Source organism: Dryobates pubescens, chromosome 1 (genome assembly GCF_014839835.1).
Source record: "Dryobates pubescens isolate bDryPub1 chromosome 1, bDryPub1.pri, whole genome shotgun sequence".
NCBI classification, from domain to species: domain Eukaryota; kingdom Metazoa; phylum Chordata; class Aves; order Piciformes; family Picidae; genus Dryobates; species Dryobates pubescens.
The window spans coordinates 52,347,952-52,364,223 of record NC_071612.1 but is presented as its reverse complement, the minus strand read 5'-3'; the positions used below and the strand labels follow the sequence as shown (position 1 = coordinate 52,364,223).

The following is a 16,272-nucleotide window of genomic DNA, read 5'->3' as shown; positions in this document are numbered from 1 at the left end:
TTTTTGGTCTTTTTTTTTTTACATAGAACTGTGACCATCTGGTGGTAGATATATTTCTCCTTCTGGAGGTAGACTTTGTCCACTGAACCTAATTCTCTAATCCCTTTGAAAGTAATTATCTCTTGTTCTGAGGAGCCCGTGCAGTCTTTTTATTTATAATGCTCCTTGTCTGAGAGCAAAGGCTGCCGCTCCAGCTGGGGACTCTGCACCGCCTACCCCAGTGGTGGCTGATGCCTCTGCTCGGACAGAGCTTCTGAAGGGAGAGGCTGCAGTACAGACACGAGTGATAATAATAGGTGACTCTCCTGAGAGGTCTGCTGACCTGATGCACTCTAGAGAGATGTGCTGCTTACTTAGGGCATGTATCAGGGATGTCCATGAGAGACTACCAAGCCTTGTACAGTCCACTGACTGCTGTCTCCTGCTGTTGTGCCCACTGTGGGCACCAGTGACAAATCCAGGAGCAGTCTGAGGAGTATCAAGAAGGAATACAGAGTCTTGAGAGTGGTGGTAAGGGATTCTGCAGTTTTTCAATCAGTTCTTCTGGTCAGAGGGAAGGGATTTGAAAGGGCCAGTTGAACTGGACAGATCAACAGTTGATTCCGAGGCTAGTGCCATAGCCAGGGGTTTGGGGTTAGACCATGCGACCTGCTTTGAGAAATGTCTCTGCTGGTGCCCTATGGACTCCATCTGTCAGCGGAAGAGCATTTTTGGTACTAGGATTTTCAAGCTGGTGAACAGGGCAAGCTTTCTATCTGGTTTTGACAAATTTATTGGCAGTTCATCTTTAAAATATAATCAGTATTGCTAAGATGAACTCTGGTACTACTTTTGTGTTTCATATTACGTGATGTATTATGATTCATGACATGTTATTGTCAGTGACCTGTTTTTTATTCTGAATTATTATAGGTGAATCTGAATTTCAAAGAAAAGATTGCTTTTAGCTATGCATGTGGGTATGTTTTTCTTGAAAATCGTATATCTGTTCAAGAAGCGAATGTGTTTGGTTTTTTGCTAAGAATATCACAAAAGTCCTATAGAAAGGAAGAACAATGATGAATTACTCCTGAAAGGAAAGAAATCTTTGTGCAATTTCAGAATGTAGTTTCAAAAATCAAACAAAAAAGTGATGCCAGAATTAATGTCAGTGGTAAAGAAATCATGAATTTGGACTAGTAAAATGTCTTTTATCCACTGATAACCAGTTAAATCTTTTTGCTACAGACTAGGCAGATATTCTTAGGAGCTTTTTTCCCTCCTTTCCAGCAGCTTATTTCTTGCAAGTGTCTGTCTCTGTCTTTTTTTGCATGTAGTAAAGAGATAAGGGAGAAGCAAGAAGGCAGGCTGTGTGTACTTGTGTCAAAAAATCTGGTTTATGACAGAAGGCTGTCTGTTTACTCCACCATATACTCAAGTATCAAAACTACTTGAGATAGAAATGCAAAAGTCACAAAGGCATAGTGCTGTCATTTCAAAATGATACAAAGGCACTTCAGTGCAGCAAACAATAATAACAGACTTTTTGACTGGAAGAAAGCAAATGTCAAAAAAGGCAAGAAGGAGGACCCAGGTAACTACAGACCAGTCAGCATCACTTCCATCCCTGGAAAGACGATGGAGCAGCTCATCCTGGAGGTTACCTCTAACCATATGGAAGACAAGAAGGTTATCATGAGTAGCCAACATGGATTTACCAAGGGGAGATCCTGTCTGACTAATCTGATAGTCTTCTATGAAACTGTGACCAAATGGGTAGATGAGGGAAGAGCAGTGGATGTCCTATACCTTGACTTCAGTAAAGCTTTTGATACCATCTCCCATAACTGCCTCATAGAAAAGCTCAGGAAACGCAGCATAGATGGCTGGTCTGTGAGGTGGATTGCAAACTAGATCGACAACAGAAGTCAGAGGATTGTCATCAGTGGCACAGAGTCAACTTGGAGGCCTGTGGCCAGTGGTGTTCCCCAGGGATCCGTATTGGGTCCAGTTTTGTTCAGTATCTTTATCAACAACCTGGATGAGGGGATTGGGAGCACCCTCAGCAAGTTTGCTGGATACAAAACTGGGGCGCTGGCTGGCACTATAGAATACATAGAATAAACCAGGTTGGAAGAGGCCTTCAAGATCATCGCATCCAACCCATCAACCAATCCTACACCACCTAATCAACTAACCCATGGCACCAAGCACCCCATCAAGTCTTCTCCTGAAAACCTCCAATGATGGCGACTCCACCAGCTCCCCAGGCAGCCCCTTCCAATGGGCAATCACTCTCTCTGTATAGAACTTTTTCCTAACATCCAACCTAAACCTCAACCTCCCCTGGCACAGCCTGAGACTGTGTCCTCTTGTTCTGGTGCTGGCTGCCTGGGAGAAGAGACCAACATCCATCTGTCTACAACCTCCCTTCAGGTAGTTGTAGAGAGTAATAAGGTCACCCCTGAGTCTTCTCTTCTCCAGGCTAAGCAACCCCAGCTCCCTCAGCCTCTCCTCGTAGGGCTTGTGTTCCAAACCCCTCACCAACTTTGTTGCTCTTCTCTGGACTCGCTCCAGCAAGTCAACATCCTTCCTAAACTGAGGGGCCCAGAACTGGACACAGTACTCGAGGTGCGGCCTAACCAGTGCAGTGTACAGGGGCAGAATGACCTCCCTGCTCCTGCTGGCCACACTGTTCCTGATGCAGACCAGAAACCTTGTCAGGCTGTGCAGCCATCCAATGAGATCTGGACAGGCTGGAGAGCTGGGTGCAGGCTAACCTCATACAGTTCAATAAGGATGAGTGCAGGGTCCTACATCTGGGGAGGAATAATACATGCACCGGTACTGGTTAGGGGCTGGCCTGCTGGAAAGCTGCTCCATGGAGAAGGACCTTGGAGTGCTGGTGGATAGCAAGTTCTCCATGGAACAACAATGTGCCCTTGTGGCCAAGAAAGCCAATGATATCCTGTGGTGCATCAAGAAATGTGTGTCCAGCAGGTCTAGGGAAGTTCTTCTACCCCTCTGCTCTGTCCTGCTGAGACCACCCCTGGATTATTGTGTCCAGGTTTGGGCAAGAAAGACAGAGAAATGCTAGAGAGAATTCAATGGAGGGCTATGAGGATGATTAGGGGACTTCATCTCCCCTATGAAGAGAGACTGAGATCCCTGGGGCTGTTTAGTCTTGAGAAGACTGAGAGGGAATCTCATCAATGTTTATAAATCTCTGTGGGGTGGGTGTCAAGTGGAGGAGGCCAAGCTCTTTTTGGTGGTGCACAGTAGTAAGAAACAATGGGTTTAAGCTTGAACATAGATTTCACCTCAGAATAAGGACAAACTTCTTTACAGTGAGGGTGACGGAGCACTGGAACAGGCTGCTCAGAGAGGTTGTGGAGTCTCCTTACTTTCAAAGCCCACCTGGATGCATTCCTGTGTGGGCTATTCGAAGTGATACTGCTTTGGCGGGGGGGTTGGACATAATGATCTCTTGAGGTTCCTTCCAACCTCTAATGTACTGTGATACCAGCATTGCATCAGTTCTAATCTCCTTTACTATACAAATCAAGATAAGTGGGGATTTGATAAAGTTAAGGCAAAAGATGCTACTCATTTCCAGTATAGTTAAAAGGACCGTAACTAAGGAAGATAATTATTTAATCACTCCATCCACAACTTCCATATTCATCTATAAAACATATTCAGAAAGAATTTGGAATTTTGGCACTATCCTCTTTGCAGGCTGTTTTAAACTAAGTAATTGGCTCAGATGCACTAATATTTGTTAGGCGTATGTCAATAGACCTCTTGTTATTTTATTTAGTTGCATATAAGAGTCCCTTTTTCTTGGCTATATTATACAGAGTACAGCAAGCAAATATTTAGCTTCAGCTGATGGGCAGTCATTAGGTGGTAATACACATTCTCATCTTGCTTTTAGTCTTTCCAAAAGTTTGGACATCTGCCTCTGTGCATTTGCTTGGCATGTAAGGCAGAATTGGCAGCTTATTGGAAGTTTGCAATCAGAATACTTTTCTTGGACATGGCAATAATGGACTGCAGGACTGCTTAGAATTTTCATTGGGATAAAGTGCTGATGTCAGTGTTTGCTGAAAATACAGGCTTAATTTGCCAACTCTTGAAGCCTTTGGTCCTTTAAGCTTTCCTACACTTAAAACTCTTTGTGCAAAAGAAAGCCCCTTTGAGAATCTACCAAGCAAATTTGTTTCAAAAAAAGGGTGACTGTAGTACTGACTACGCGTATATTTGTGTTGCAGTTTGGGGAGAAGAAAATGGGAAGGAGTTTGTTTTTTAAACAACTAGTGTCCTGTTGCGTGCTGAACAATTTGTTGTGTTGATGTTCAGAATCACAATCGCATATCGTTAAATCACTGTTACCTGACTAAGTGTCTACAACTGAAAATTGAGGTTTTCAGCATGGTATTTCTGTGCAGATCTGATCCCCTACGGAGATGTGAAAGGACATCTAATTTTATTGTTCAGTAGCCACTGGTACTTAGATTTTGTTTCTGTCTTACTGTGAATTTCTTCATCAAACTGCCAAGAAACATTTCCCAAATACTACTGAATTGAATTCTCTGCACTTAGAGTTCTACAGTGGCAACAATCTACTTTTGAGTAGTATTTGTTGTTGCCCTATACAGACAGTTTCACAAGTATTTTTGAGAAACTGTTTTTATCCTCTGATTTGCTGAAGTCTAGTGCCTGTTATTTCTGTACTGCAAAATTGTCTGTCTTCCTTCTGCATATTTTTCCTGGAGGATAAACATTCTTTCATTTAAAAAAATATGCTGATTGTGGCCAAAAGTCTGGATCTGTACCATTGTATTGGTAGACACTTAAAGGTATGCAGCCAGAAACTGGGGGAGGAATACCAAGGTAACAGCTACAGTTGTGTGCTAAAACATATGACTGTAACATAGCTATTACCTTAATTATACTGACCTAATACACGTTCTTGTTCTCTCCTCTAAATGTAGCCAAGGCTGGAAGTTGCCACCAGAGGGCAAACTAAACATACATGCACCCCCTTCTATATGTTTTGGAAAATCAGCTACAATGGTTCATGTCAGTATGATTTACTTTTTCTTTGCAGTAACTGTAAATGCTTTTTCAATAAAATGTTCTTTTTCACTGAAGAGTTTGTATGGTCTTGGCTTATTGTGTGGCAACAATAATGTTAAAAACGGTGAGTCTGAAACGGTGAGTATCTGTTTGGTAGGAATTGTATAAAACATAACAAGCCAGCTACACATCTTACTGCTGGATGAATTTTGGTAGCATCTATAATCAGAATATAGTTTGCTTCTCTTTGCTGTCTGAAAGACTATTAATTGGTATGATGCTATCAAAGAGGGCTATTCTGTATGCAATAAGAAGTTTTCAGTTGTGTAAGACTGGAATAAACTATTCTGAAGCCCCTTTACCGGGTACTGGCATTCAAAGGGGACTTCCCATATGATCCAGGCAAGGTAAAATGTTATGCAATTCCAAATAGTTCCAGGAGTTTCCTATTACATTTGAATAGAACTTTATTTGCATTCCTTTTAGATCAAACCCATTTACTAGACAGAACTTCAGTGAAGTTTTGGCTGAGTCATATACTGAATTGGTTCTCAGTTTACTTACAAAAGCTGACATATCTCAATATTTGTGTGTTTTTATGCCAGTTGTAATAGAAGAAATACTTTCATTTAAATAATTATATTTAAAACCAAACTGTATTAAGAATAAATGCAGAAAACTATGCTGTAATAACCTCCCTGCTTAACAAGAAGGGAATTGATTATAGCCACTAAATTTAGTACCTTAAATTGAGATCATCTTGATGTCATTGTGTGCAAATTTCCCTTAACCATTGTGTCATATACAACAACCCCATGTAGATATGTGGACTCTCCTAGGTAAGCTAATGTTTAGGCAGCTGCATCCAGCATGAAGTCCTAATATGAACTTTTTTAGAAGTCAAGCAACAGATGAGAAGTATGAAAAACAATTTTTAATTTGCAGTAGGACATGAATATCATTTGTGATTCTGAAAGCAATACCAAATAAAGAGGCTGAGTTAGTCCTATACAGTCTTTGTATGTGATTTGGCTTCTGCCTAAACAAGGAACAAAAAATATATTGGATGCTTTTGACTTTGAATTTCAGCAGTAACAAATTTCCATCTGATAAGGAAAAACATGATTAGAGTTCTGGTTTGAGCTTAAATTAATTTAAAGATTACTCCTTCTTTCCTGAAGTTTGACTATATATTTCTCCTTTTTTCCATTTCATTAGTTGTTTTTAGTTTCCTAGCCCTTGATTTGTATCTGTGGCTGGTGGTGATTCCTTTTCTTATGTTTGAGAAGTTAAAAAACAACATTAATCATCACTTCCTTTTATGCTAAATGGGTTTTTTTAACTGTTAGGCATCGCTGTGGGTTTACTGCTACTTTGAAATCAATGGTGTTCTTAAATTGTAGTTGTCATTTACATTGCTTGATTGGATTTTGTTGTGTATTACCAAAACTATTTTGCCAGTTCTGATCAAGCTACAGTCAGTTCAAGTGAACTCTCAGCAAGTTTGCAGGTGACACTGAGCTGAGTGGTGCAGTTGAGACACCAGAGGGACAGGGCGCCATCAAGAGGGACCTGGACAAGCTTGAGAAGTGGGCCCAGATGAACCTCATAAGATTCAGCAAGGCCAAGTGCAAGGGCCTTCACCTGGTTTGGGGCAACCCTCAGTATCAATACAGGCTGGGAGAGGATGGTATTGAGAGCAGCTCAGTGGAGAAAGGACCCTGGGAGTGCTGGTGGGTGAAAAGCTAGACATGAGCCAACAATGTGTGCTGGCAATCCAGAAGGTCAGTTACATGCTGGCCTGCATCAAAAAGAAGCATGGCCAGCAGGTTGAGGAGAGGTAATTATGTGATTCTGCTTTTACTCTGGTGAGACCTCGCCTGGAATATTTTGTCAACCTGTAGAATCTTCAGCACAGCAGAGACATGGACCTGTTGCAAATAGGTCCAGAGGAGAGCCACAGAAATACTCAGAGGTCTGGAACACCTTTCCTGTGAAGAAAAGCTGAGAACATTGAGATTGTTCAGCGTGGATGTGAGAAGGCTCTGGGGAGACCTTATTGCAGCCTTTCTGTACTTAAGGGGGGGCCTGTAAGAAAGATGGGCGCAATCTTTTAAGTGAGGCCTGTTGTGGCAGGACAAGGAATAATTGTTTTGAATTAAAAGAGGATAGAGTTGAACTAGACATAAGGTTACCCAGAGAGGTGGTAGATGGAAACATTCCAGGTCAGGTTGGACAGGGCTCTGAGCAACCTCATGTAGTTAAAGACTTTAAAGGACCCTTCCAACTCAAACTATTCCATGATTCTATGATTTCCCAGAGAAGATTGCTGTTCCAGTGTGGTGCGTTGTAGCTGATGACCTGGAAAATACTTTTTTGATTTTATCACTGCAGCAAATTGCAACTGATCCTGGCAAAATCATCAGTATTTGAAAGTGGAAACTCCAGTCTGTCTTTAAAGTATTACTGAGAAGAAATGAACTCAAATGTTAATGTACTCAAGTGCCCTTTTAGGCTCTTTCCAGCAGAAGGCAGGTGGCATATATAGGGCATTAAATTACAGTCTTCAGCTATGATTGCAAAACATACATATAACGAAGTGCATTGTTACTGAACATTTCCAGTAGGCTGAAGAAGGGAGTTGGAATCTAGTATGAAATGTTAACTGTAGCTCTTGTTAGGATTTGATTTGCAAAGATTTGCTGTGTTGCTTTGTTTTCATTTTATAGCTAGCACATTGAAAGCCATGACGTTCTGCTACTGCATGTTTGTCACCAAAGCTAAGACAGTGTGACACACAGTGCTTGTAGGTAGAAGCACCTTAAAGGCACTAAGGACATAGTCCCCAGTGTTGATATGTAACTGGCTTTTATTGCAAGCTTCAGTGTCAGGAAAAGGAAATATGTACTTTATTTTAGAGGCTAGTTTTATAGTAGATCAAGATATTCTAAAATGTTGTTAGCATTGAATCTGCTGCACTGAGCCATCATTCTCTATAAGTACAGCTAGTTTTACTGCTAATTTTTTTCTGTTGTGTTGCCTTTTTTTTTTTTAATGTTATTTCAATTTATTTTATAGCTGCAAAAACTTGTATTCTTCACAGGATAAATTGGAATCAAATATTAATGTCAACATTTCAAGGAAAGATCAGGCAAAGAGGAGATACAGACTGAAAAAGTCCTTCATTTATATAATATACTTTTAGAATCAAAGTCAAATTGAAGTAATAATGCACTATCCATGATGTTTTCTTTCTCAGTCTTGGTCTTCATTTTGGAAATGGGGGATCATAGCTGCTTTCTACGAGAATAGTCTCCTCTGCACTAAGGTTTACTTGGGTAGGGAAAATCTAGGTTTGTACTGGCAGGCACATACAATAACTTACTGAATTTGATATGCCATATTTAACAAACTTTGGTTAGAAAAAGACTTCAATTCCATAGTCACATCACTGTAAAATGGAAAGAAGAGGATGTGTTTAATTAGTGATATAAGTATAATTTAATGGCAGTCTTTTAATAAGACAGATTATGCTATTTGATATTTTGTAATGAAGGAAACTGAGCACAGTCTGTGTTAATATTTACCAATACCTTTTATTTACTTATCCTATTTCTGCTTTTAAAAGATCAGTAATTCTTTTATTGTGTTACAATTCAGGACAGTATGAAAAACGCAACTAGATATATGCTAGAAGTGTGAATACAAGCATTTAATAAAATGCTTATAATTAATTGTACTTTCAAAGACTCTTTTCCTGCGTAAATTGTGACCATTCTTATTCTTACTCATTTATTCCCTCTAATTGTGATTAAATAATAGTGAAGCTTAGTCTCAGAGTGAAGAAAATAATTGGAAAAACATTTATTTGCTTTATGTGGATTTTGGGTCAAGTCTGCAGGGAAATGTTCCTGAAAGCTAGGCTTAGAAAACTGATACAGTAAAATGAAAAATGGAGTGAGGTGATTTTTGACAGAATTTTTAGGTGTAATGCTGTGGAGGTTCTTACAGGAATTGAATAGAGGTGAGTATAGAGGCTGGATTCTTGAGATACAGTTAAAAGTATGTTTAATTTGATTTTTGCATCCTTTTAGCTCATTTTAGGCTTTTAACAAATACAAGCTTCAGTGAAGTGCTACAAAAAATTTCTGAACAGAAATGATAGCACTATTTGATGAGGAAGAATAGGTAGTTGTGGGGTTTTCTTCATTCTTAGTCTAGAGCACTGCATCAGGGCTTAATTCAGAAACCAAGAGAACAAAAGAAATAGTGGGAAGAGGCTGAAGCTCACAAACTGTCTTCTATTTGGAAAGAACCCAAAATATATTTCACTGTATGCTGTACAAATGATTAACATTTGGTAATGCTAAAATTAATCTCATCCTGGGGCAGGATGTAGCAAATTTTAGTGCTCAGCAATGTATTTCTATTTTAAGGCAAATTGAAGACTTTCATTGGTTTTGAAGCATAGGGAAATCTCAAAAATGCAGAATGTGATTTTCTAATTGGACATTAGAAAGGCTAATCTCCCCCTTTTTTGTTTGGGGTGTCTGTGTAGTCATGTCACTTGTAATTATGGCTGCCAAGAATTTAGTCAAGTCTCCAGCCTTAAATACCATAGAAGAAAAAGTGCTTCTAGCAGCACAGTCCTTTCTAATACACTGCTCCTCTTTGAGTTCAGTGCTGACTTTGTGTGTCACGTACTGAAGCATCAGCAGAGTTTTCTGCAGCAACTGAGATTATCCTTTGTCAGTCATCCTGGCAAGGTCCGAATCTGCTCAGTTTGAGATTAAAGGCAATAATAACCTGACATAGGACCTGAGGGGCTGAGATAAGAGAATGCTTTTGTGGATCGGAAAGGAGGGGAGGATGTTAGGGATGCAATAAGGTTGTGAAAGTAGGACAACGTAATTTCTTTAACTGTTGAATAACCATATATGTGGATTCTGGTATTTTATCTTAATAGTTTGAAGTTGTTAGTAGAAATTTGGTATTGGCAGTTTGCAGGTAAGAACCAAGCTTTGTCATAAATCTTGGTTTTAATTTTAATTTAAGAATCAGTGAATGGGATTTAGGCATTTGAAAATTTACCATGTCTTACTGGAGTCACTGAAAATATTTTTGCTCATGCCCTTGAGGTATGGAGAAATCCTGAAGGATCTAGGCTTAGACCAATGTTTTTTTACAGATTTACTCTGTAATGATTTTGGTATAGTAATACTCAGGGGACTGTTTATTGATTAGGCCAGGGGGCTCACTGTGCTCTTTAGGCCCCCTCCTGTATTTCTGTTTCACTATGCATGTCTTCATTTGAAGAGAATGAGGTAGCTGCATGCTTCAACTCCACCTAAATTAGCTTTGTTTCTTCTGTGGTGTGCATGTGTAGTTTTATGCTTTTATATAAACCCCATGGAATTAATTATAAACTTCAAATAAATCAGATTTTTGGATGATGACTGACAATAAGTGAGACTAATAGACCATAATTTAGAAAACAATAGTTGCAATGGTTTTAAAAGTTACAAATGGAAACCACTGCATTTTGGTGGAATAAAATTTGCTAGATTACACTGCTCTGCTAAACTGACTGAAAATTATGTGAGGAAAAAATGATATTCCAGAAGTGCTGCTAAAAAGGTATCTGAAAACTTACTTGGTGTCAAGGAATCTCACCTTATCAAAAGACTTCTGGTTAGGAGCTGGATTTGTGTAACTAAGTGTGGTCGTTTGAGGCTGTGCCTTTAAGAACAAACACTGCTGGAACACACTGGCAAATGTTTTTGGTACTAGAACCAAAACATTCTGATATTCTAAACGAATTTCATTGGTTGATAAACAAAAATTCAGCTTTAGATTGTGAAGCGGTTGGAAAATTTTTTCCTCAGTTCAGTTGGGTTTGGGAGTTGGGGGAGTTTGGTGTTTCAGCCTGTTCTCCCTGCCTGCTTCTTCTGCGAACTGCTGGACTTGGCCTTCAGATAAGCAAACACTAATCCTGCATGGGCTTTTGAAGCTTGCTAGCAACTCTTTTCCTTAATAACTTGCCTTTCTCTCTCTCTAACCCCTTTTTGGGGAAAAAGGGAGGTAAGGGGGGGAGAGAGGGGGTTCCAAAGAGGGGATCCCTCCCTGAGGGAGGGATTTTTGTTGTGTTATTTGTCTTTGCTGTGTATTTCTGTGTATATATTGTAAATACCTGTATATATTGTGTTATATATATAACCTGCTTTCCATATATGCTTGTAAATATATAGCTTTTGCTCTTCGACTGAGTTAGCTGTGGTTTCTTACTCTTTGTGGAGGAGGGAGAGCTAAGCCCTCTCTCAACCTACCACACTAAGTAACTTTCTTTGTTTTTGGCTGTGGCTGTAACTGCTGTTATTTCAGTGGTACAGTTAAATAAGGCTTTGAATCAAGACAGAATCCCTACTGTCAGTTAATCTTACATGAAAATGTCAAGATTTGAATGACTTTTATTCTTGATGAAACAGTTTTGTGTTATAGGTGTATGTTATTTCAAATACTTCATTGTGCGAATTCGTAGTTTGCTGCTCAGAAATGATAAGAACCTGTAATTGTCTGGCTAGTTAGAATAACAGTGCTGAGGTCATATAAGGGCTGTGGTTGAAAGTGTAGAAGGAAGTGGATGAAGTTTTAATGTATTGTGTCCAAATTGCAACTGAATCTCAAGGATGGGATACTGTTATAAGCAGTCAGGATACATAGATTTCACTTTAATGATTGTGTTCTATAGTATACTGCTACACATCCTCGATCAATTTTGCATTCTCAGTTCTGGTGTCTGGTGGCACTGGAACTAGTTTTTACTTGCTATCAAAAGACATCCTGGCTTGTGTGGATCATGGATAATTCTATACATGTTCAGCTTTACTTCTAAAATCAGGTCTGCCCATCTCTCACTTTGAATTTCTTTAGTGATCAGTAACTGGTTGGTTTTATTTCATTTTATATTAATTGATACAATTCTGTTCTTGTACTTCGAAGACATCTTGTATTCATGTCCTTTTGAAGGCACCTCTGGGGTTTCTTCAATGGTCTTCAAGTTGTGATTTTCTGATAATAGAACCAGTGTTTACTGATATAGCCTTGTCATGTGTGTAACTTCATCCTACACTCAGTGGTTATTTCACGCTACCAAAGTAATACTCCGTTAGAAAACATATCTATAGACACGTAAAGATGATACCATAATGACTTAAAAATCCCCCCCAGTTCCTAAGTATAGTACAGGGCTGTGTGCCTTGAAGGCAGTCTTGCTCTTTGCTGAGAATTTAATAAAACTCACTCTTTGAGGTGGTGGACTTAATATAAATGGGGGGGGGGAGGAATGGCCATTTTCCAGCCTGTTTAGGGCATTTCTTCCACTTAATGTGTTTAATCTTCTGGATCAGCTGGGAACAGTAGCCATTATTGAATGAGTATGATTGGGTATCACATTAAACCTTGACTCACTACAAACACATAAAGTTTTGGCCATGCCTCTATTATGCTGTCAAGATTCAACTTGTGAGGAAGGCCTGAAAACAGGTTTGTTAGACTACAGGAGCTGTCCCTGTCCTAGCCTTTTTTTGGTAAGACCATTCTGCTTCTCAGAGTAAAACTACTTTTCAGCCCAGAAGAAAATAGATGTTCAGTAACTGTTCAGAATTTAGTCCTACGCTAATCAAATGCATACAACTCTCTGAATGGTTTAGATTTGGAAGAATCAGTGTCCACATGTCAGTTTTTCTGCCTCATACTCAGGAGTACAAGATCCATTAGCTTACTTGAGCATTGTAACTCAAGATAAGTCCTTCTAATTTCTAGTGATTTTTGTCACTACGGAGGGACCTTAAAAGAAACGACTGGTTATTAAAACCGCAGGCTGTTGCTGTCTTCAAAGCAGTACTTTCAGACTCAGAGATCCAAGACCTGATCTTTGAGAAATATCAAATACAATGGTTGATTTGGGTTCTGCAGCAGTAAAATTAATTTCAATTTCTTAACACTAAAACATTTCAGTCTGTCTTTTAAATGTTCCCCTGTGAACTTGCTTCTATCTGAACTGTCACTATCAACCTTCTGAACTGTTGACAAGATGCAGTTGGCTAGCAATTGCAGAGTCAGTTCCAGCAAAATTAGCTCGCTTGTTTGATTTCTTTTCCATCTCAGCTCTAATAATTGATAAGAACTGAGGAGATGGCTTTTTTCATTCTGTTCTGTGGTTATCAATATGTTCAGTATGTTTAACTTTTGTTATTTTTGTATTGCAGAATATTGTATCTTTTTTTGATTTACAGGATGAGACCTAAGATCATTGTCTCTTGTGACTGGAAATGCTTAATTTCATATAATTAAATCCACAGATGAACCCATCAGGAAACACAAATAAGGTCCCATCAAGGAAAACTAGTTCTTCCACACGATCAGATACTGACAAATCAGTTTTGAGGGAGATTTTAGGTTTTCATTAATAATTATTTTTTTAAAGATAGGAAGAGCAGCATTTTTGATCTTACAAAATAGCTAAATTAATTCAGTTGAAAAATGTTCCCATTCAGCATTTTGATTTTGTCTAAATGTGAAAGGCAAGTTAGTTTTAGTACAGAGATTGTGTTGCTGTAATTCTTGCTCTATTGCTAGGTATTACACTAGTAGTTTTGCTGGAACTTAAAAATTTGACTGTATATTGTAGAAGGGATATCTTATGTGCTGTAGTGTGAGGTACAAGCAGATACAATTAGAATGGTTCTAGAAACAGAAAAAAAGAGGTAAAAATATAAATAATACTGTTCTGTGAATAGATTAGTTATTGTAAGAAGACCATAAATACCTTGTGAAAAAGTCAGTGCCAACAGAGGTGTGTATAATTAGTTCTGAGTGGAGAAAAATATATATGCATCACTAGTATATGTAAGTGCCTATATTTAATATAGTCAAATATTTAAGTATCTTGCTCACATATTTTACACTGGGGAAAGAAAAGTACTTTTCCTGTCCTATTATGTTGTGTGTTATCTGCTGCGGACTTCTGGGTTTCTGCCAAACTGATGGAGCAGAAGATTTTACCGAGATACAGAGTGGCTGTAGAAGGGAGTCACAGAAGTTACAGGAAATTGGTTTAAGCCTTTCCCAGCACATCCCAAGAAATCTTTCAAGACGTTTTTCAAGTTATAGATTTTGTAGCTATTTAACTACTTATGTTAAAAAGTGCTTTGCATGCTGACAGCATAGAAGGTAACTCCTAACATGTTTCCTCAGTTTTGCGATGACATTTTCAACACTTCCATATATTAGTAGTATTTTTCATTCAAACTTTTTAATGGTTTTATGTGAACAAATAATATTTTTAGTCTAATGCTTTCTTTCTTTGTGGACAGTGGTTAGGAAGCTTTTGCTTCTATTTCTATGAAAGACTAACAAAAGGCATATGTAGTAATCTACTCCAGTAATTCATCCAGATGTGTAATGTATTTTGCACACTTTACTACGAGACTTGTATATTCTTCAAAAGTTAGTGGCAGGCTACATAAATACATACATAGTTTGAATCACTTTTGTGCTGAAGACTCTATTTTCCCTATTTCAAAAGCAGAAGACTGTTTTTAATATATTTCTTATTTGTGTTTCGTACAGCATCTTCAGTTTTTTGGATTCAGTATATAAGCCCAATCAGTAAATGCATCTGTTGCCCAATTTTGAATTTTATATGTATAGTCTGGAAAAATACTAATGAAATAACGTAGGTATTGTATGATGTGGTGCTTAGAAGTTTGGAAATTAAAAACTAAAAACTCTCTAGGCTGAGTTTCTGTCATGCATGCTCCATAATCATTAATTGGATGATACTTAATTTTTATGTATTGTTTATTCATAAGGTCCCTGTACCATTCACTGTATATCTCATAGGTGAATAAGGAGCATAGTAGTACGTTACAAAAGGACAGTAGAAAAGAATTGTTCCTTCTATTCAAATATTTGGAGTTAAGAGTATGGATGTATTATAATACTATAAATAGTCATCAATTCAGATAAATTTTAGTTGCACAGTACCCTTGAGTGACCTATAATATAGCCTTCCACTCAGGTTTGGAACTGTTGAAACACTGATTGATCTGGTCATCTGTGGATTTTTTCCAGTCATATCTTGAAAATCCCCAAGAACAGAGATGCCAGGATCTCTGTGAGCAGTTTGTTGTATTGCTGCACTATACTCCTGGTAAAGACATTTTCCCTCATACCTGGTGTGAACTTTCTAAACTGCAAATTGGTGACCTTTGCACCTTGTTGAAATCATTTCCCAACACTGAGAAGAGCTGGTTATTACCCTTCAAATGGTTGCAGGCAATAATTATTACCCTCCTCATTCCCAAACTAAATAAATCCTTCTCTCTCAAATTCTCCTTCTGTCCACTGTAATTCTGAGGCCATTTTAAACAGTTGTTTTGCAGCCTGTATCCCATATTCCTTCCAGCGTTCAGAACTGTCTAGTTGTTACTGCACTTCTTTTTTTCTGTTGGGCAAACCCTCAAGTTGCTGAGGTCTTTCTGGATTCATCCTTTGCTATTTGTTGTCTGCTCCCAGTAAGTCAGCTGTTTCTGGCATGCTCTGTTTAATCACCCAAGTTGTTACTCAGTGTCCAGCAACACAAACCTCAGAAACTGACTTTGAGGTGCTTTGGCCAATAGTGGGACAACATTTAGGTGTTCAGCTGTTGACCAACGATGTAATCAGTTTTTAGTGGACTTACCAGTACAGCCTTTACTTTCTTGGCTTCCAAGTGACTGTGCAGTGGGAGACTATATCAACAGCCTTAGTAAAGTGACTAGGAAAGTGAACCATTCTTTCCTTGTGCACAATCCTATTATTTCACTATAGGAGGGATTCTGGCTGGTCATACACTGTAAATCCTTAGTGAGGCTGCACTGTGTATTTATTCTTGTCTGTTATGTGCACGGGAAAGATCTCACAGAATCACCAAGGTTGGAAGAGACCTCAAAGATCCTCAAGTCCAGCCTGTCACCACAGACCTCCAATCCCCTCTTGAATACCTCCAGGGATGGTGACTCCACCACCTCCCTGGGCAGCCCATTCCAACGGCTAACAACTCTCTCTGGGAAGAACTTTCTCCTCACCTCGAGCCTAAACTTCCCCTGACGCAGCTTTAGACTCTCTCCTCTTGTTCTGGTGCTGGTTGCCTGGGAGAAGAGACCAACC

At 38.9% G+C, this 16,272-nt stretch overlaps 1 protein-coding gene across 1 annotated transcript in view; it reads left to right on the top strand.

Annotated features, from left to right (window-relative positions):
- SPOCK3 (SPARC (osteonectin), cwcv and kazal like domains proteoglycan 3) overlaps positions 1 to 16,272 on the top strand; it is a 131,139-nt gene that overhangs the window by 22,070 nt on the left and 92,797 nt on the right. The gene's annotated exons all lie outside the window — the stretch shown is intronic.